Source organism: Eleginops maclovinus, chromosome 20, assembly GCF_036324505.1.
Source record: "Eleginops maclovinus isolate JMC-PN-2008 ecotype Puerto Natales chromosome 20, JC_Emac_rtc_rv5, whole genome shotgun sequence".
Taxonomy (NCBI): Eukaryota; Metazoa; Chordata; class Actinopteri; order Perciformes; family Eleginopidae; genus Eleginops; species Eleginops maclovinus.
In genome coordinates, this window is record NC_086368.1 from 3,767,673 (window position 1) to 3,788,454 (window position 20,782).

Here is a 20,782-nt window from a genome sequence, read left to right on the forward strand (position 1 = left end):
ACTTGATAAATGTTTCACTACTTTTAGTTTCACTTTAAGTTTCACAGTTAGCTTAACTTAGTAAGCTATATTGTTGTGAGTTCTGACAGAACAAGTTATGACAGACCCTTGTTTTAAGGTTCAATACAGTTAAAAGGTTTAATCTACTGAGAAGCATTAATGTTCTGAGCAATAACCATAGCATTTGGCCAATCATGATCGAGTATGTGAATAGTTGACATCTTAGTCTTAGAGGTGTGCAAAAGACAGGTCAGCAAGGACAGAAATGGAAAGGGGTTTATTTTCTGGGGAGGTTGAATGTGCTCAATAAACCATGTGGCATCGGTCAGCTCTGTGTTCTAATATCATACACTTGCATATGTGTTCTAATGGTGCTGCTCAAGGAAAAGTCAAAGGGTTTTTAAATCAAAAGGGCTCACCCTCTGTGCTCAGAAAATGTCATCTCAATCTGAGAGTCAGACTATGATCATGTGCACAGTTGACAATCGGGCCTGAGAGTTTGAGGTTCCACAAAGGAAAAATGTATCCTTCAGGGAACATGAAGGTGCTCCTTAAATCCTAGAGTAATCTGTCCACTGAATTTTTACATTTATTATAAAAGATAAGGAAAATGATCCCGGTTTGGTGTTTGAGGAAAAGTCTAAATCAAAAGGGTTCTTCCTCTGGGGAGCATGATTACTCTCCTTGAAACCTAAAACTATCCATCCACTGTTTTCATTTTGTAATATCAATCACAACACTATTGTTCCATGTTGGTGCCTGGGTAAAATCCAAATGTCAGAGAATTTAACAGTTTATAATAATCCCTATTATTTTAGGTAAATTCTGTTCATTTTTGATTAAAGACATCACATTTTTCCAAAGAAAGAAGGTCCAGAAAGAGTTCATCATTTTGGGGATATTAATATTCACCGCAATGTTATACTAATAGATTACTTTTTTATTTACAGATCACTTTTTATAGCTCTCAAATAAACTTTGCATTTACATGTTGAGATAATCATATAAAACCACTAAAAATATAGAACACACAACATGACTTATCTATTAAAAGTAGTCCTGGAAAAGTGAGTTTTCATTTGGGATTAAAAAATTAACAGGTTAGTACAGTTTTAGCTGATTGAGGAGAGATTACCAAAGGGAGGAGGCAGATATGGAAAAATAAAAATATGAGAGTATAATGGCAACCTGGGTGTGCTGACAGGTTAGTCAGGAAACTGCCAGTCACACATTTTGCTGATAAGATCATGTGTAGTGTATAAAATGTGTTAAAATGTAAACTGAAACCATGTCCACAAATTGAACGTATGAGGAAGATACCATATGATGGATGTTCTTTTTTTTAATTGATAGCTTTCAATTGATTAAATATTGAAAAAACTTTGTAATATAAATAAATGTTCATTCTGATTAAAACAAGTACAACATATTAATTGTATATACAGTTAGATCTTTATGAAAACCACAGGGTCTTTAAAGACGTCATGGCAGCAAGATATCCGAAACCCATTTTCTCTCCAATAGAGGATAAAATAATAGTAGGATCAGAAATACAACTTAAAATTTTAGAGGATGTTCTTCATTAACATTAAGATACCATCCACTGCATTGAGTATGAGGTATATCTTGTAGCGATGTTTGTGAAAATGATGAAGAAGTCTCCGGAGACACCAGCTTGTATATAATAAGGTTTATTACAACAGCATAGTATCATACACCAACACGGGCAATACGAGGTTCCCAGAGCCAATTGTGGAAGTCCCCCGAACTGTCTTTGTGCATACAATTTATAGGAGAAAAATGTGTGTGCGTGTCCAATGTGTGTGTGCTCACAGGAGGTAATCAAGGACAATGTATGCCTCACTAAGTGACATGTGTCCGTTCATAGGGGCCCCCTAACGTACTTCCTTACTTACTTCCACAAGTACTTCCTCTTCTGTTATTTTTCCGTTGGCACTATGTTTATGATTTTTCTCTCTGTGTCTATGCCTTGCTTCAGTAAACAACAAACCTGTAATTCTTGGTTTTTCTTCAGGTGAGCCAAGTGGGCAATGCAAGGCAAGGCAAGTTTATTTATATAGTACCTTTCAACACAAGGCAATTCAAAGTGCTTTACAAAAAAGAAAGACATTAAGAGTGTTAAAAAATATTGCAGCATAAACACATTATAAAAAGGCATTTAAAAACAGTTAGATAATGAAATAAACACAACAGGTAAAAACTACATGAATAAAAGTCACAGTGCAGTGTTTGATAAGAACAGTTCAATTAAAATCAACGGCAAAAAGAAATGTTTTCAGCCTGGATTTAAAAGTAGTAAGAGTTGCAGCGGACCTGCAGGGTTCTGGGAGTTTGTTCCAGAGATTTGGAGCATAATAACTGAACGCTGCTTCTCCTTGTTTAGTTCTAATTCTGGGGACAGAAAGCTGACCCGTCCCAGAAGACCTGAGAGTTCTGGATGGTTCATAATGTAGCAGGAGATCAGGAATGTATTTTGTCTAAAACTATCTTATTTTGTTTAATTCACGAACAATGCCTCTTAGATTAGACACAAAAGTGTCAACTGTACATATCAAAGTAAAGCTGCCAGAGACATTAAAAGGCATGACTATAAGACAGATGTCAAATTTCACAGCAAACATCACAATGACCAAGATGTGACTGATCAGAACATTTCGTGAGAAGACTAAAGGTCAGTGGATTGTGACTGATTATTTTAACAAGCGAGAGTAAGCTAGTTCAATTGACTTTAACCCTGGGTTCTTTGTTTCTGCAAATAACTTAAACAACTATGGATAAGTTTAAATTGTAAGTCTCCCAGCCTGCTCCTCTGTCTGCAGGTTACACCATGGCAAGGTGAAGTTATCATCGGCACATCCTATTGATCTGTGAGAGTTATTATTCGTCAGGACGACAGCTGCCATTGATGAGGCTTCAGGATTGGTTACACTAGCTGTTGGCTATTGATCCACACTTCTTCCTAATTGAATACACACACTCCTGGGTATTGATAGCACGGAGCTATTCTTTGATACGACAGTGGAGGGTATAGATCTGTGAATCTGATGATCTTATCAAGCAGCGGGGATTATTGATAAATGTGATGGGAGGGGAGTATTGATAAGTATATTGATGGTTCAACGAGGTGAGGTCAATTGAGACGGGATGGCTGTCACCACAGTCTGTGTGTATTTGTGTATTTGTTTTACGTGTTGTCCACCTTATTGCTGAACCGCTTAAAACCTGGACAAATGGTGCATGCATAATGGACCTCCATTATAGTGGCTCATGAGTTAAATGCAGCATAATGATTGATCCACAGCACATCATTTTGAGTGTTGACCTTTGGAAAATGAGAATAAAAAGTGTCTACACATTAAAAACAAGCCATTTACATTCTGGAATTCTACATTTCTGTCAATGTTGAGTTTTATTGATCGACTGCAGGAAGCTTAAAATAATGGCTTCCTATAAGTAACTGGGTATAATTATGCAGTGGTATTCAAATAAAATGAAAAGAGAATCAAGCAAAGGTGCGGAACATCATAATGTCTAACTTGTGATATGTATGAATAACTGTGATATTCAGACGTGGACAAAATTGTATACCCTTCCGCAGTGGCGGGCCGTGCATTTCACACCTAGGCCTTCAGTGATGTCCTACACAGTCCTACCTGAATTATTCCACCTCTTAATGCCATCATTATGACGCCATGGCTCTAGAAACTATACATTTAGACAGGAACGCAGTATAACCGGGCGTTGCATCACCTTAACATAGTCAAGTACAACAGAGTTATATTAATATTTCCGAAGCATTTATAATCAATACATCAGCATTTACAGTTAACTTAATTAATCAGATTATCTGACAAACCGCTCCTTGACACCTGTGTCTGTCACATAACGCAGGACAAGTGCCAGCTGTGCTACATTACCCACATCTGACGTCTCGTCCACCATAACAGCGACAAAGGGTGCTTTTTTAATCTTCATTTTGATCTCTTCTCCCATCACTTCAGCAATAGCATAAATCAGGTCGTTTTGTATTTTGCCTGACGTCCCAGTAAACAAGTTGTTTGTGTACAGGTGGTAATGCAAATCTGTGTTGTTCTCAGCAAGAAAAGAAAGAAGCTCCACGTAGTTTCCTCTGTGTCTGGACTCGGCGCTTTCATCGTGTCCCCTAAATGAAAGTTCCTGTTTACCCAAAAACAGGACACAATCAATCAGTCTTTCAATATTTCCCTATTTTTGTTCACCCTTTCGTTGTGGAGCTCCGTTTCCCTGCGCACTTGTTCGTTGAGCTGTAGATCCACTCGGGTGTCCCCAAAGGTTTTCAAAAGCACCAGTGCTTCCAAGTGCCCAGCTGTGCTTTGGTGTCTCGTTGCTGCCTTGGTTAGACAACTCAAGTTTGCAAATTTAGTGTGGCTCCAAACACCAAATCGATCAGTTGCAAATACCAGGCATCAGTGTCCGAACTACGGGGGGACTCAGGGATCCGAGACCCCCTGAAACTGACACGAGATCCCCCGAAAACATGATTTGGGAAATGTTGGGGGGTCTCTAAAATATTGGCAAAATGTGTTTTATTGATATTGAAATCGTGTGTAACGGGAACTATTTGCATATCAGAAGTGTTGTGTTTACATCAAAGATAAAATAAACAGATATGACAACGACTGCAGTCTATCCCCATAATTTCTCACGAATTCTAGGCCTGTTTGTGTGTGGTTGTGCCTCTTTCCCATGCGCATTTTGATACAATGTATGTTGTGGGTGTGGCCGAAGTTTGAGAAAGTGTTTTTTTAATAATTCCGTCTTCAGTCAGATCGTGTAAGTGCAAGTGGTCAGCGTTAGCAATGGCTAAACGACAGCAAGGCACTCTTTCCCATTTTTGATTTTTTTTAAAAAGCAAAAGTTCTGAGGAACAAGATGTTGTTCAGTCAGCAGATGACAGTGGACAAGCGTCCGCAACCACGTGCATTACTGGAAACGCTGGACCCACGGTCAGCGTGCAGTAGGACCAACGGTCAGCATGCAGCATGCAGCAGGATCGAGCAGGCAGCGTGGAGCTATCTGCCGGTGAGTCCACGTCCGTGGCCCTCTCTCACCCGAGCATCTGGACGAGCCAGCAGTGGACAGAGTGGAAGTCTCGAAACCCCTGGCTGCATACAAAGGATGGCAAGTTGGGATGCTCTGTCTGCCGGGACACAAAAACCCTTTTATCGGAAATGGGAAGTGGCACACACCTGTCTGAGGAATGGATACACGGGGATGTAAGTAGCCAGACACAATTCGGGTTACGTAAAAAAATATACAAACATAGGGATAGCAACGCGCACAGAAGGGCAGTCGAGATAACAGAAACCAAGCAAAAGGACATTCTACCCAACAGAGTTACTGCGATTAATGCCAAAGCGACAGAAGAAACGGCACTGTCCTTTAGATCGGCCTATATGGTGGCCAAGGAAAGGCTAGCCTATCAGAAGCTACCTGCTATAATGAAATTGCAAGAGCTGAATGGGGCAAAAGTGGGTCCTGTGCACAAATCAGACAAATCAGTTGCTGAAATGATTGGTCATATTGCGCAGGAAATGAGAAGAAAGTTAGTTTCAAACATAAAAGAAATGAATTCAAGAATCAGCCTAACCATTGATGAGAGCACAGTGCACGGACGTGCCTATCTCATTATTTATGTAAGATGTGACGTGAGTGGGAAAGGAGACGTGGACAATGTATTTTTGGACATTGCAGAGCTGACACAGGGCACAAATGCAGAATCCATTTTCAATAGTTTGAGACAGAGTTTGCGCCAAGCTGGGTTAGATGACGAGTTTTTGGGCCGGAACCTCATTAGCATTGCCACAGATGGTGCTGCAGTCCTCACCGGTAAAACCACTGGGCTGATTGCGAGGCTGAAACGCGATTTCCCCAACACACAGTCAATCCACTGTCTCGCCCACCGCCTTGAATTGGCTGTCCATGACTCACTCAAGGAGGTTGCTGGATGTAACCACTTTGAGATTTTCATCTCCAAGCTCTATGCTCTGTACCACCAGTCCGCAAAGAATGCACGCTTGCTTGAGGAGGCGGCTGCTGACCTCAATATGCAGGTTTTGAGAATCGGACAAATATTCACTATACGATGGGTGGCTAGTAGCTTTAACACCGTGAGAGCAGTGTGGAACAACTTCCCCGCATTAGCGCGCCACTTCAAAACAGCAAGTGAAGATCCAGGTCGAAATGACACAGAGAGAAAAAAATTCCTGGGGCTATACAAACATCTCACACACAAAGGGTTTTTAATGGATCTGGCGTGCATGAAAGATATGCTACGTGAGCTGCAGGGCCTATCATTAAAACTCCAGCGGAGAGACTTATCCCTAGTGGATGCCACTCGCCACATTCAGCAGACAGTGGATGTCCTGACAGCCATGAAAGAGAGCGGAGGGAAATCCACACTGAAGGCCGAACAACGCGCGTCCGTGGGCCTGTTTAAAGATGTGGAACTGTCCGAGAGCAGGGAGAAAATTAACCGGCGCCAGTTCTATCAGTCGGTGATTGACGGACTTAAAATGCGCATGCCAGAGTCGGACCTTGTCCAGATGTCGAAACCCCTGGAAAAGCACTTCTGGCCAAAAGACCGCAACTCGTTAATCATGTATGGAGAACATGAAGTACGGAAACTAGCGAAAACACTAGGCGAGTCGGCTAAAGAGGCAGCGGATGAGTTTCGTGACTGGAAGTTGCAAGGTGGCGCTCCGGGCAAAACACTGGAAAAGTTGTGTACAGCAAGCAGGACATATCTCCCAACCTCGTCAGGGTGTGAAAGGGAGTTTTCGGCCGTCAATAATACGGACAGTAAAACCCGCAACAGACTGCGCGAGAAAAGCCTGTCATCGCTACTTTTTGTGGATTTAAATGGACCCCCACTGGAGCGTTTTGACCCAGCACCCTTCATCACATCATGGATCAAATCAGGTCATCGCATGTCCACGTCATGGGTTTCTGGACCAACAGCCAAGGAAGACGAGCCAAGGCCTTTGTGGTCTATTCTGCTTTAAAGTAAGACATGATGCATTTAATTATTCCTATATGCTGGGTTTGGAAACGCCTGATGGATTCGTTCATGTTTGTGGTGCCTATTTGTTTGTTGACCCTTGTTGCCGTGCAAGATTGGTTGCTTTATTGTGTATGCCGATGTGAACATGATTTCCAGTGATCTTTGGTGGATGTGTTGAGTAGGCCTATGTTGCCTGTGTTTTTCTTGCGTGTGGTATTATTGTTGACGCGATGTTGTTTTTGAGCATGCCAACGGACATGATTTCCCCTTATGATTGCAGACGCGATGCATGTGTGGAGGTGTGGAGCCTGTGTGCGTAATTGCCGTAAAGCTGTGCTGTCCGCGTATGATTCTGTATGTAGGCTTGTGTTTTCGAGATCCGCGCTCTGAGTCAAGCGCAAGAGCAAGCGCGCCCCCCCCCCCCCCCCCCCCCCCCCCCCCCGAGAGAAAAATGGGACCCCCCGATAGTTCGAACACTGCCAGGCATTCCCGGCAGTACAATTTGCAGTGCCTCTCGGAGGCTGTGAGCCAGGGGTACCGCTCGTAGTTTCCCTGCTGTGCTAGGCTCGCTAGCGTTGGAGTTGGTCGTTCCCTTTTCAAGATGTGTAGCTTTACTTGAAAAGTTCGTTTTGAAAATGGCGTTGTAATTATATCTTCTACCAAATTGATCTCGTCTCCTCCTTCAGCCATTGTGGGTTGAAAAAAATAGCTTGTAGAAATCTACACAAATTAGCTCACTCAAGTTCTAGTTCTGTTTGCTAGCTTTGCCCATAGACTGTATGGCTCTGCCTACTGCCTAGCTCTGCCTCTCAATAGTGCGTATCCAATCAGAAGATGTGCACGTACTAACGTTAGCGTACGCCTGCTAGCTGGCCCGTTGTCGCCACCTCGAAATCTGATTGGTTAACGCCACAGTTTTGTTTGCGTTCACTTTAAGCTACAGCCGCCCGCACTGTTGATTCTGAAGGCCTGAGGGCAGATTTCTTTGACCCTAGCAACACATTATGGCTGAAATATGATTGGATAAAAGCTCTAACATAAAGGCCAGCCCTCCAAATCTCGTTCTGAGGCTGGAAGCAGCGCAGCCAAGACGAACGCTATAAAATGAAGAGAATAGACTATGGGGAATAATTTAATACGTATTTGTGGAAAAAATATATCAAAATTTAATTTATATTCTGATGATGTTTAGGCCAGCAGAGAAAGTTAAAGAAAGAAAGCCCCACAATGGTCACTGAAATAACTTGAAACTGACAAAAGTAATAATAAATAAAAATATATTGAAAAATAACCAATGAAAATTAGACATTGCTTTTGAACTGTGGTTCAACAGAATCATTTAAAAAAACAAAATGATGAAACTGGCCTGGACAAAAATGATGGTACCCCTAGAAAAGACTGAAAATAATTTGACCCCAGGGTCATGTTAAACTAAGGTGTGTCCTGTAATTAGCATCACAGGTGTCTTCAGACTTGTAATTATTCAGTCTGTCTATTTAAAGGGTGAACAGTAGTCACTGTGCTGTTTAGTATCATGGTGACGCTGAACATGGAGCACAGAAAGCTAAGGAGAGAGATGTCTCAGGATATTAGAAAGACAATTATAGACAAGCATGTTAAAGGTAAAGGCTATAAGCTTGATGCTCCTGTTACTACAGTTGGACATATTATTCAGAAGTTTAAGGTCCATGGGATGTGGCCGCAAGAGGAAAATGGATAACAAATTGAAGAGACGGATAATACGAACGTTAACCAAAGAACCCCGAACAACTTCCAAAGAGATTAGAGGTGAACTCCAAGGTCAAGGTACGTCAGTGTCAGATCGCACCATCCGCCGCTGTTTGAGCCAAAGTGGACTTAATGGAAGACGACCGAGGAGGACACCGCTATTGAAAGCAAATCATAAAAAAGCGAGACTGGAATTTGCCACAATGCATGTTGACAAGCCACAAAGCTTCTGGGAGAATGTCCTTTGGACAGATGAGACAAAACTGGAACTTTTTGGCAAGTCACATCAGCTCTATGTTTACAGACGCAAAAATGAACAATACAAAGAAATGAACACTATACCTACTGTGAAGCATGGAAGAGGCTCTGTATTGTTCTGGGGCTGCTTTGCTGCATCTGGCACAGGGTGTGTTGACTCTGTGCAGGGTATCATGAAATCTCAACACTATCAAGGCATTCTGGAGTGAAATGTGCTACCCAGTGTCAGAAAGCTTGTTCTTAGTCGCAGGCTCAGAACAAAACGCTGGACTGTTCTGAAGTGGCCTTCTATGAGCCCTGATCTAAACCCTATTGAACATCTGTGGAAGGAGCTGAAACATGCAGTCTGGAGAAGGCACCCTTCAAACCTGAGACAACCGGAGCAATTTGTTAACGAGGAGTGGGTTAAAATACCTGACGACAGGTGCAGAAGTCTCATTGAGAGTTACAAAATCACTTGATTGCAGTGATTGACTCAAAAGGTTGTGCAACAAAATATTAACTTAAGGGTACCATCATTTCTGTCCAGGCCAGTTTCATTATTTTGTTTTTTTAAATGATTCTGTTGAACCACAATTCAAAAACAATGCCTGATTTTCATTCGTAATTTTGAATACATTTTTATTTATTATTACTTTTGTCAGTTTCAAGTTATTTCAGTGACCGCTGTGGGTTTTTCTTATTTTAACGGAAGGGTACCAACAATTTTGTCCACGTCTGTATATTGAAGTAGTATCTGTATCAACGTCTGCATGTAGTCAACAACTGACTGAAAAATCTAATAAAGGAAGCACAATTTAAAAACAATTTGAAAATATTTATTGTCACTTAACATTGAGGTATGCAGAAATATAATATTGTCGATATGTAAAATGTTCTTCCCAGGATGCATTTAAAAATGAAATAGAGAAAATCATTTAAATAGCTTGTAAAAAATCTGAAAATAAAGTGTAGCAGCAGCTTGAGTTTTCCTTTTTATTTAACTGTTTCACATCTTGACAGAACAGTCTCAGAAAGTGGTAGAATATATGTGTCAACACATCTTAACAATTGAACAGTTTGACAGTTTCTCTTTGTGTCCCTCTTATTACCCCCCACACCCCACTTTCTTTTGTTCAGTGAGAGAATTGAGCTCTTGTTTGCCCTGCCAGAAATTAAAATCTGCTTATTTTCTGTGAGCTCAGTCCAGACTCGAGTGGGTATGTTTGGTCAAAAACGTTGTCCTTGGTCTCATGCTGGCGTTTCATATTGGCACTTTTAATGCGGGTCTCTGAGCATATGAGACACACTGGTGTTGTTCTCGGAGTGGGCAGGATGAACACGAATGAGTCTGTCCATTCTGGGTTAAAAGCTTTGTTTTAACTGTCCACTATTCTCTTCTTAGAAGGCGCCATATGTAGTTATTCTTCTCCCCTGTCTGCTGCTAACTCGCCTCTCGTCTCTTCTTTTGTGTTTCCAAATTCCCTCCCTGTATGGCTCGTTCTCTTTTGCCCCCTGTCTGCGCCGGTTAGAATATAAGTGCCCGTCAGCATTGAAAATCCCTTTATAATTTATTAATTATAGGTCTGGGTCTGTATAGGTCGGCGCATGGGTCCGAACCCTGACCGCAGTCCTCCATTTGGTGATGCCTGATCTAACGTTTTCAGTCCCTAATGATGAATTCTGAGGATAAAACAGGAAGTCAGTCATTTCTCCCATGTGATGTCTCCATGAAGTCAGTTAGATGAGGTGAATGTGTCTGGTGAAAAGAAAAATTGAGATGGGTGAGAGAGCATGAAGGAATAAAGAGGGAAGAGAGAGAGAACTCTTAGATAATTACCCTGAGATAAATGCGTGTGTGTGTGTGTGTGTGTGTGTGTGTGTGTGTGTGTGTGTGTGTGTGTGTGTGTGTGTGTGTGTGTGTGTGTGTAGTCCTGGGCTGTATCATTTGTCATAACAGCATTGAGGTTTCTCCTAGTACTGCAGCCTTTGACTGGCAGTCACATAATATCCCACATTTCTCCAAACTGCTTCAAAACTTCAGATATTTCAAAATGCAAACAATATTTCACAAATCAGAATGGAACAAACATTGAGTAAAAAAACAGCCCGCTTGATCATATTTCAAAAAGTACATTCATTCACACAAAGTTGTCCTGCAAAAAGCCTAAACCTTTGCCACAACATTATGCAGTCTCATCTGGCAAAAGGCTTATTACGAGGTATTTAAAGAATATAAGCTCACCGGTATGTAACTTTGTAACAGAAAAGACAACCTTTTAGAATCAACAAGATGGAGGAATGAGCAATTGTTGCAGTGTTGTTGTTTATAGAGTTGTAAGAATATACTTTGGTTTAACCCGCTGCGCAGTGTTTTCATTTTCCCTTAAAGTTAACATTTATTTATTACTGCTCTGCCTGTTTGATCATATAACTGCTGATTTCTCTGTCTATATAAGGGAACTAACTCAAATATTTCTCAATTTATTTGATATGATGTTATTTCTTTCCCCCGCCAGCTTTATTTTTGTATGTCAGTAAAGATAAATCACCTTAAAAATATATTAGCACAGCTTCACAGAAACACAAGCAAAGCTCCAACTACTGGAAAAAGCTGTCAAGTAAACAATTGAGCAAATGGGTTCCTAGGTTTACAAGTTGAACCAACTTCAAACCAACACCTTAAAAATATATTAGCACAGCGTTAAAAATGACCAGATGTCCCGGCTCATGTTTCCTGAGCCAACGTTAGGAAAACTGAAACATCTCAGAACGTTTTCCCTAACAACAGATACATGTAAGGTTTCCTTCTAGTATTAAACCGTGCTCATTCATAATTCTGCGCATTGAAGGTCAAACATCCAAATACAGTATAAACAAAAAAGAAATTAGAGAGGAGATGGCTTAAAGATATTGGGTAAGAGTACCCATTAAGCCCACCAAAATCTAAGTTTAGCTATTTTTCCTAGATATAGACATAATTTGTAATTGAAATAATTTGTTATATGGCAAGATTTACCTCTCATTTGAAGATTTACTATTTAGTTTATGTACATTTCAAAATACATAATTAACAAATGTTAAGGAAAAAGTCAAAAGTCTGGCATGGGCTTAAATGGTACCGTGGTACCATTTAAGCCCATGTGTGTTCCAAATAAGCCCACAACATCATTTATTGATAAAATAAACTTGTTTAATGCTTTTTTTTAAAGTGAAAAGCTTTTTATTTAATAAATGACAGTGGAAATGTTTTTAAAATCTCTTTTGAAAAAGATCTGAACAAACGATGTAGGCCTAGATGACAAACAGTGCAGTACACAACACAGAACAATGAATCCGTTAATTTAGTTTAATTTCCTTTTAAATCCCTTGTTGTAAAAGATAATCTGAACTGACATTCAACATGACAAACAGTGCAGTATACATCAACACAGAACATGAATCATTTCATTTAATTTTCTTTTGTTTCAGGCAATTTAATGAGCAGATTTCATCATTTTAATTTTTTGTTTGTATGCAGTCTCCACCTCAATGTGGTTGCTCAGGTCGAATGGGCCTTATTATCCTTATTGCTCCGTCATGGTAAAGGCGACATGCCTCTACCATCTTTGGACATGTGCTGTAGTTTTTTCTCTTTGACATTTCCTTGCTGAAAACAAAGACATCTATAATCATAATCACACCAAGTTAGTTTACATTCTATCTATCTATCTATAGGCTATATCTCTCTGTCTGTCTCTCTATCTCCATCTATCTATCTATCTATGCGTATCTATATAGTAAAGTAGATCAGTAATTTAAAGTCACACATTGCACTGTTTATTTTAAACAATTTTGAACAGAAAACTGCATTTAACTGGTACTAGAGGAAATTCTCTATTGAAATACATGAGGTGGGCTTAAATGGTTCCGCCATGATGAGCGCTGAAAAAAGACAAAGCTTTCTTTTCAAAATGTAAGATATGTTTACAAAAACATGCGTGGAGCTTAAATATAGTTTGAATCAAACATTACAGCAGTTACTGCTGTGCACAAATTCAGAAATATTAAGTTTTTATCATTAAATATTAGCATGTGCTCGCTGTAGTTTGCATGCACTTTCATGTGATGTACCATTTAAGCCCATCTGTAAAAGAAGCTAATTTATGAAATTAATCAACTCCACAGAACAATCTATGATGTATTTATCTAAATATCAATGTTAAAGGAATAACAAAACGCTTAATATTTGTAGCTGACAACTTAAGTTCTTGTGGCAGTGTAGCTTTAACACGGCAGGGGGTATTAGCATGAGATTAGCTATGTTTGCAAGCTCATAAAACTCATCTTTCCATTTGAAGGGAAATGGTATAATTCGGCAAAATACTATATATCTGTATATCAAAATTAGCACATTTACCTCTTATTTGACATAATATTAATGTACTTACCAAAGATGTGGCTGAAAATTGATGAAATTTGATAATTTCTGACAGGTCCCAAAACACCAAAGTTTTTGGCTGTCTTCTTGTCAGGGGTCCCGAACCTATATACATTTGGGCGGGGCTAACTCAACAATGGAAAATGTGATTGGTGTGCAATAAAAAATGTGATAGAAGTAACAAACCATTTGATTGGATGAAATAATTGATGACAAAATATATGTTTTCCTTTTTTTGTAAATTGACATCAAAGTTAAAAGTGGGCTTAAAGGGTGCATGGGCTTAATGGGTACTCCTACCCTTTATATTTCCCTCAATGCAACAGTTTTATTTTCCTGAGCAACGCAGCCTCTTGTTAGGCTGGAGACTTCTCGTGGTGTTACTCCCTTGATTCCTCTTTTTCTCTGCAGCAGACCATGTTCGATATAAAGAGCATTCATTTTACATCCATGACTGCTCAGACTAATCATTTTGATTCTTTCAGTCTTTTATGTTGAGCAGCGGATGTGATACTGTGAGAATAAATTACATCTCTGGGCTCATTTCCACTTCTCCAGGAGAAGAAACTAGCAGCTCTGTGTGAAACCACATGGATCCAGCATCAGTTCATGTTTAAATCTGTTGGTTGGGAGAGATGATGCATAAGTGGGGGGGGGGGGGGGCGGCGAAGTACATAGGGGGCGGAAGGTAACCTACACTGCTCCCCTGGCGCCATACATCGGGAAGCCCACTGCTCCAAACACTGGAATGGGTCAAATGCAGAATGTACGTTTCCCCTCTGTGGGACCATTAAGGGTTCCTTCTTCTTCTAAAGTAACTCCATAAAATACAACATAAACAGTGTAGCAAATATTAAAAGAAAACCTTAACCCTTGTATGGTGTTCGGGGCTTATCAAGCAAAAAATGATACGATTAATTATGTTTTCAAACGCAGATTCAAAGGCCTTGGCTCATTTACTATGAAGAACATATATCAGTACACATTTTCAATGACCACACGTTGCACACCCCCCCTACAAATTTACATTACATACAGGATGTCCGGGTGGAAATGGTAGGAAATGTTAGTGTTGTCCTGTGTACTTCACACTGTGCTCATCCTGTGTGTGTGTGTGTGTGTGTGTGTGTGTGTGTGTGTGTGTGTGTGTGTGTGTGTGTGTCTGCTGTTCCCACACAAGGTTTTAGCATTGTTTCAAAATCAGGCACTGACACCTGTCAGTTCTCACATTCCCGCACATTTACCCTCTGTCTTGCGGGAACCAATGTTAATTTTTTCCTATTCTATCCCAGTCTCAAATTGGAGGACAGGACACAATAAATATCATATATATATATATAAATATAATAGCTTTGCCAGTGTGGTTCCTTATCACAACTGACCAAGATGGCCAAAAGATTCAATTCTTAGAGGGCCTTGCAATTGATTTTGGAAGAAAATAGAAGATTTTGATGATGATGTAGAGCAGTGGTTTTTAACCTTGTTGGAGGTACTGAACCCCACCAGTGCGTTCACCGAACCCTTCTTTATTGGAAAAATAAAATGTGATTTTTTCAAATTCAAGACATAGGTATATGTTTTACTGGTGCACAAAATGAACCGTGCATCAACTTCACAAAAAACAAAACCAGCAAAACATGATTTTCACACAAAAACATAATAATGAATACTTACTGCAAATCAGTGTGACAGCCGCTGTGAGTGTTTCACCAATGGTGTGTGGTTTGCCCTGCTTTGCGATCAGGTAAGTACCTACGTACGATGCAGTGAGGATCGGTTTGTTGATGGGTACAAAGCCGAGAACAGGCAGAGTAGCCTTTTCATCGAATCTGGCTCTCTTCACCTTGCATTCAGCAAGCGTTGTGTTCTTGTATTCCCCATCTCCATGCTGCTTAAGGAAGTGTTCCCTTAGTTTTGCCGGTGCTAGACTAGAATTGCTCAACTTGGCATGGCAAATCATGCAGTTAGGACGCTGATTCCCATCACGTTCCGTTATACATGTGAATCCATATTGTACTTATTCGTCCGACCACTTTCTTTATTTGCTCGATATAGTTAGTATGAAGGGATTAAAATATTAAGAAAGAAATCACACGACGTACCATCACGACAGTCACTCGGCTACTGAGCACATCAAATCCCCTGCAGCACAGATAGGCCAAGCGATGTAGCGTGATCACCTGCAGCCAGTGATGGCCAAGCGGGGCGTGTCATCATAAATCATATGAGTCGGGTGTGTGTCTGGACCTCCGCCGAACCCCTGAGACTGACTCACCGAACCCCTGGGGTTCAATCTAACCCAGGTTAAGAACCACTGATGTAGAGGAAGAGGTTACATAATTTGAGGATCAGAGTACTGAAAAGGTTGAGTCAGACGTTGAAGAAGAGGATGAGTTGTTTTGTGTCTGTTTCCTGTTTTATTTTGAAATGTTTTCCCTCTGTTGTGTCATGTGTAGTTTTACTTCCTGTCTTTTGGTCTGATTGTTTCATTGTTGTCACCTGTTGCCCTCTGTATCTGCCTCCCCTCCCCAGCTGTGGCTTGTCATGTGATTAGTGTCTTTGTATTTAGTCCTGCTTTCCCTTGTGTTCTCGGTCAGTTCGTTATCGTCTTCATGTGTTCAAGTCAAGTGTTTTTCATGTCCTGGATTTTTCCTAACTTTGTATTTTTGTAAAACAGCTTTGGAATAAAGCTCGCCTTTTGTTTGTACCCATACCTGCCTCCCTTTTTGCTGCACTTGGGCCCTATTTCCCCAAACCCTGACAGTTGCAAAACGAATTACACCAAACATACAGAACCACCGTCTGCAGAGCCTGAAGTGTGTAATGTTGTTGCAGTACATGTCTGACACGCGAAGTGTGTGGACCCAAGATGGACAGTTAAACACAAATGCATGCATCAAGTGCAATGTACATATGTAACCCATACACAGTACAAACTCTGCCCCTCATGTGTTGTTTAGACTGGTATGAAAAGGCAATGTGTTCAATGGGACTGATGTGTTGTCTTGACTGGCTGGTTGCTGTGGTCAGCTTGTGCTGTGTAAACTGATGTGAATGAGTTGAATTTCAGATGAAGTTCAAATAAATCAAAAATCAATTGTTATGTGATTCTTGCTTCAGTTGTAAATGGGTTGCATTATTCCACTTATATCTTGATTATAATATATTGTCTTTTTTTATTCTATTTTTTGAAAAACCAACAGAAAACGAGTTGCACTTTAATTCATGAATGTGTTCTAACAAACATAATGGGCAAATTATTAACATTCATTAAAAACAATATTAAAGATAAAAAATAGAAGATAAAAAAAAAAGATTTTTTAAATAAAAAATAAAATAAAAAAATAATTACACAATTCACAAAATGCACAACCTATAAGAGATTTAGCAGCCAGGTAAATATTGCAGTTATTAATGGCATATGTATGTATATATATTGCACATAATTGGCATTGCACGAGAAGTGTTGCTATCGTCTCTGTTGTTATATGTGTTGTTTTATTGCTCAATTTTAAACTGACTTTTACTTTATTTATATGTTGTCTTTTTATTATTACCTCTGTAAAGTGACTTTGAGCATCTGTAAAAGCGCTTACAAAAAATATTAGAAGGTCTTTGTGAAGAGAATGTTTTTAGAGAAAAGTACATTCCAGAAGCGTAGAACATTTTGGAAGAATTTGTGCTGGCAATTCAATCTGGCTTTTTAAGAGCCACAGAAACACAAGCAAAGCTCCAACTACTGGAAAAAGCTGTCAAGTAAACAATTGAGCAAATGGGTTCCTAGGTTTACAAGTTGAACCAACTTCAAACCAACACGTTGGACCCAAATACAGAACGAAAACGAGGGTTTTATTGAAAGTGTTGCTGATGCAAACACTGAACTAAGGAACAATACTAGGGAAACATTAATGACAAAATGAAGGAGAACACACACATGCATATATCCACACACAACTAATCACATCAACAAGACAAACAGAGGTGGGAAGTAACTAAGTAACTAACATTCTGAAATTCAAAAAATTATTGAAATTGATATATTCCTGAAGCAAACTTGTAGGTATCATAAACATTTGTTTGCCACAGATCCTTTTATCCATTTCTCCGAAATCCATGACAAGTCCTTTTGCTGTTGTCGAGGGAGCCTTTAGAACCTGTGGAGACCTTTTAGTGTGTGTGTGTGTGTGTGTGTGTGTGTGTGTGTGTGTGTGTGTGTGTGTGTGTGTGTGTATGTGTGTGTGTGTGTGTGTGTGTGTGTGTGTGTGTGTGTGAGTGTGTGTGTGTGTGTGTGTGTGTGTGTGTGTGTGTGTGTGTGTGTGTGTGTGTGTGTGTGTCAGACTTCATTGAAGCTCTAATAGAGAGGTGAAATAGAGGACGGGCCGCCACTCTGGAACAACCAAAGAAAGGATGTTCAAGGAGAAAAGATTTGATAGACAGAGACAGAGGGATGAAAGACAAGGTGAAGACAGGAGAGCAGACAGGCTGTCACCGACATTTACGTCTCAGACAACCACTTGGCCTTTATATAAAAGCTTAAACACATGCACACACACACTTTTGTAACATAGGTGGTAAGCCATTTAGATGTCTTCACACAGATACAAAATGTGAAAGTGAAATGTTGTTGCTTCCAACTCCCAGACATTGCATAGTATAGAAAATGATTAATAGTTCAATTAATGAAAATATCAGATACAATATATCAGATATAAATATATATATTTTTAAATCCTTGTGTTGTTTTCAACACAAGGATTTCTCTTTTTTTGCAAGAGAATATTCCTTGTGGTGATATTTATACCTTTTTGACTTTTAGCTTGTTACGGAAGCTTGAAAACGGGATTGTTGAGCCAAGTTTGAGCTCATGGAGTTCTCCTTGTTTGCTTGTTGACAAAGTGGATAAGTCCGATCGGATTTGTACGTATTTCCGAAATGTAAACAACGTGGCGAAACCAGACAGTGATCCTTTGCCCAGGATGTAGGATTGTGTTGACGGCCTGGATATTTTTCAGTTTTAATTTGAAATATATTTCCTCTTTGTGTTTTATGTAGTTTTACTTCCTCTTTGACAATTTTAATTTCCTGTAAAGATTTATTTATTTTTAAACAACGAGTCAAATATCATAAATGCTGATGACTATGAACTGAACTTTGAATTTCATGAACAATGTATGCTACAGGGGGTATGACCGGAAAAGTTTTTTTCTTGCCCCTTTTGAACATGATGGAAAACTGCTCAAGCATTTCTTGTCATACCTTGAAAAGTCTTTGTTAACATGTTGAATAAATTACTGTCTTTAGTTTCCCTCATGCATCTGATTGTGTGATTGTGTTCACATGTTGCCCCTGTGTTTCACCTCCCCTCCCAAAATGTGTCTTGTTTTGTGACTACACTTTGTTTTTAGTCTTGACTTCCCTTGTGCTCCTGGTCAGTTCTTTGTTGTTTTTCCTGTGGTTTGGTTCTTGATACTATGTGTGTGTCTCCTGAGTGTTCCTGGGTGGTTATAGGTGTGTTTGCTACTTTTTGTTTAACCTTGACCTGTGGTTTTTGTGTTTTTTTCAGTATAGCTTTCATTTTTAATAAAGCTTTTTAGTTCCCGTTCTTATATCTGCCACCTCGGTTTTTGTGCTGCATTTGGGTCTGCATTCTTACCAAACCCTGACAGCCTCGTATTTCTCAAAGCTGGATTTGCTGAAAGGTTATTGGCAGGTCCCGCTCACTGAACGTCCTTAAGAAATGTAATCATTTGTAATACCAGATAATTCTTTACAGTACACGGATATGGCTTTTGGGGTGCGCTATGTGCTTTAAGCCATTTTGAGGTGTATGTTGGGACATCAAATACTCCTGTGACAAATCTAACTGATCACAATCCTCTTGTGTTTTGCAGGAATGCGTAACATAAATCAGAGATTGATGCTGTGGAGTATTTTCATGCAAGCCTTAAATTTTGAGGTTCAACACATTCGTGGCAAGGATAATGTGTTGGCCGATTCATTGTCGCACTTGTAAACATTGTATAATACAAAACAATAAACAAATCACTCATTTAGGGTGGGGGTGTCCACCTTTTTTTGTTCTCTTTCCTTTGCTGATCTCACTTAATCACTGTATAAAAGGAGAGCTGGAGGAGAAGGAGTATCTCTTTTGCCCAGTCCTTCAGACTTGTCCCATTTAAGTGAGTGTGAAAAATGTTCAATAAAATCATGTTGTTTTTGTAAACTCTATCGGATTTGGTTTTTTAAATATGTTGCGGTTCAGAACTTGAGCCACAAATGTTGTAGTTATGCTGTTGCCGTAACAGTGCTATAATGAAATATTTAAGAAGTGGAATCTTAATAATTGTGGACGGAGTTATGATGCCTTCATGAATAAATTAGTGCTTTTTCATCATTATACAATTATGTGAAAGAATTTATAATATGAATAATGTGGGTCAAATGCAAATGTAAAGACATTATCCCAGATACAACAACGCTTTTCTGCTTAATTTGGTACGGCTATTCACCTTTCAGGTTGTAACTATAATCTGAAATGGAACGAGTCGATCATCGATTAAACGCGGTATTGTTAGCAGTTTTGAGGACTCAAGGAAGTGCAACGTCAGGTGGACGCTCTAGTGATTTACTGTACATATTTATAATTGAGTTAAATATGTACATTTTGCTTTAATTTATGCAACCATTTTGTTGATAATCAGAGCAAAACCGCACCAAGCATTGTAAGAGTGAAAACTGTAAAGCAACTGGTAACATATATTATAACCAGGATTGGGGAGTAACGGATTACATGTAACAGTTAAAAGGATACACATTTTTTAAAACTTTATTCCCTTACAGTTACATAAAAAAATAAGAAGGTATAAACAGATTACTGGTAGGCTACATTAAAAAAAGCAGTTTAATAGCGGGATTAAAATGTTGCACCACACTTTAAAAGAAAGAATGATTCATTACAAGGCACTAACTGAAACGTTATTATTCAAGCCACTAGTTGAAACAAAAACGTCTTATTTGATCGGAACATGTAGGTGTGCTCTCATATTTTTGAATGCGGTACACTGTCAAAAAGTACCAGCATTTCACAATGATTAACAGTATTATTTTACAGTAACTTGTTGTAATTAAGTTCCCCTGTAATATCCCAATGAATACCTGTAAAAAGTATCCTTGAATTTTACAGCATTTAACTGTTACTTCACAGTAAAACCCTGCAATCAAAAAACCCCTGTTATATCACAACAAGGTCTGTAATATCACAGCAACACAGTAAAACAAATAATACGGAAAATACCCAAACAGCCGTGAGTACTGTGCTCCAAATTGCGCATGGG

General features: G+C 39.5%; 1 long non-coding RNA gene across 1 annotated transcript; it reads right to left on the bottom strand.

The window, feature by feature from the left end:
* Window positions 1-12,631: 12,631 nt before the first annotated feature.
* On the bottom strand, window positions 12,632-13,733 carry LOC134883348 (uncharacterized). The gene is made up of 2 exons (XR_010168263.1): window positions 13,459-13,733; window positions 12,632-12,677 (listed from the first exon to the last, which is right to left on the bottom strand). It is a non-coding gene; the product is annotated as an uncharacterized LOC134883348 (long non-coding RNA).
* Between the last annotated feature and the right edge of the window lie 7,049 nt (window positions 13,734-20,782).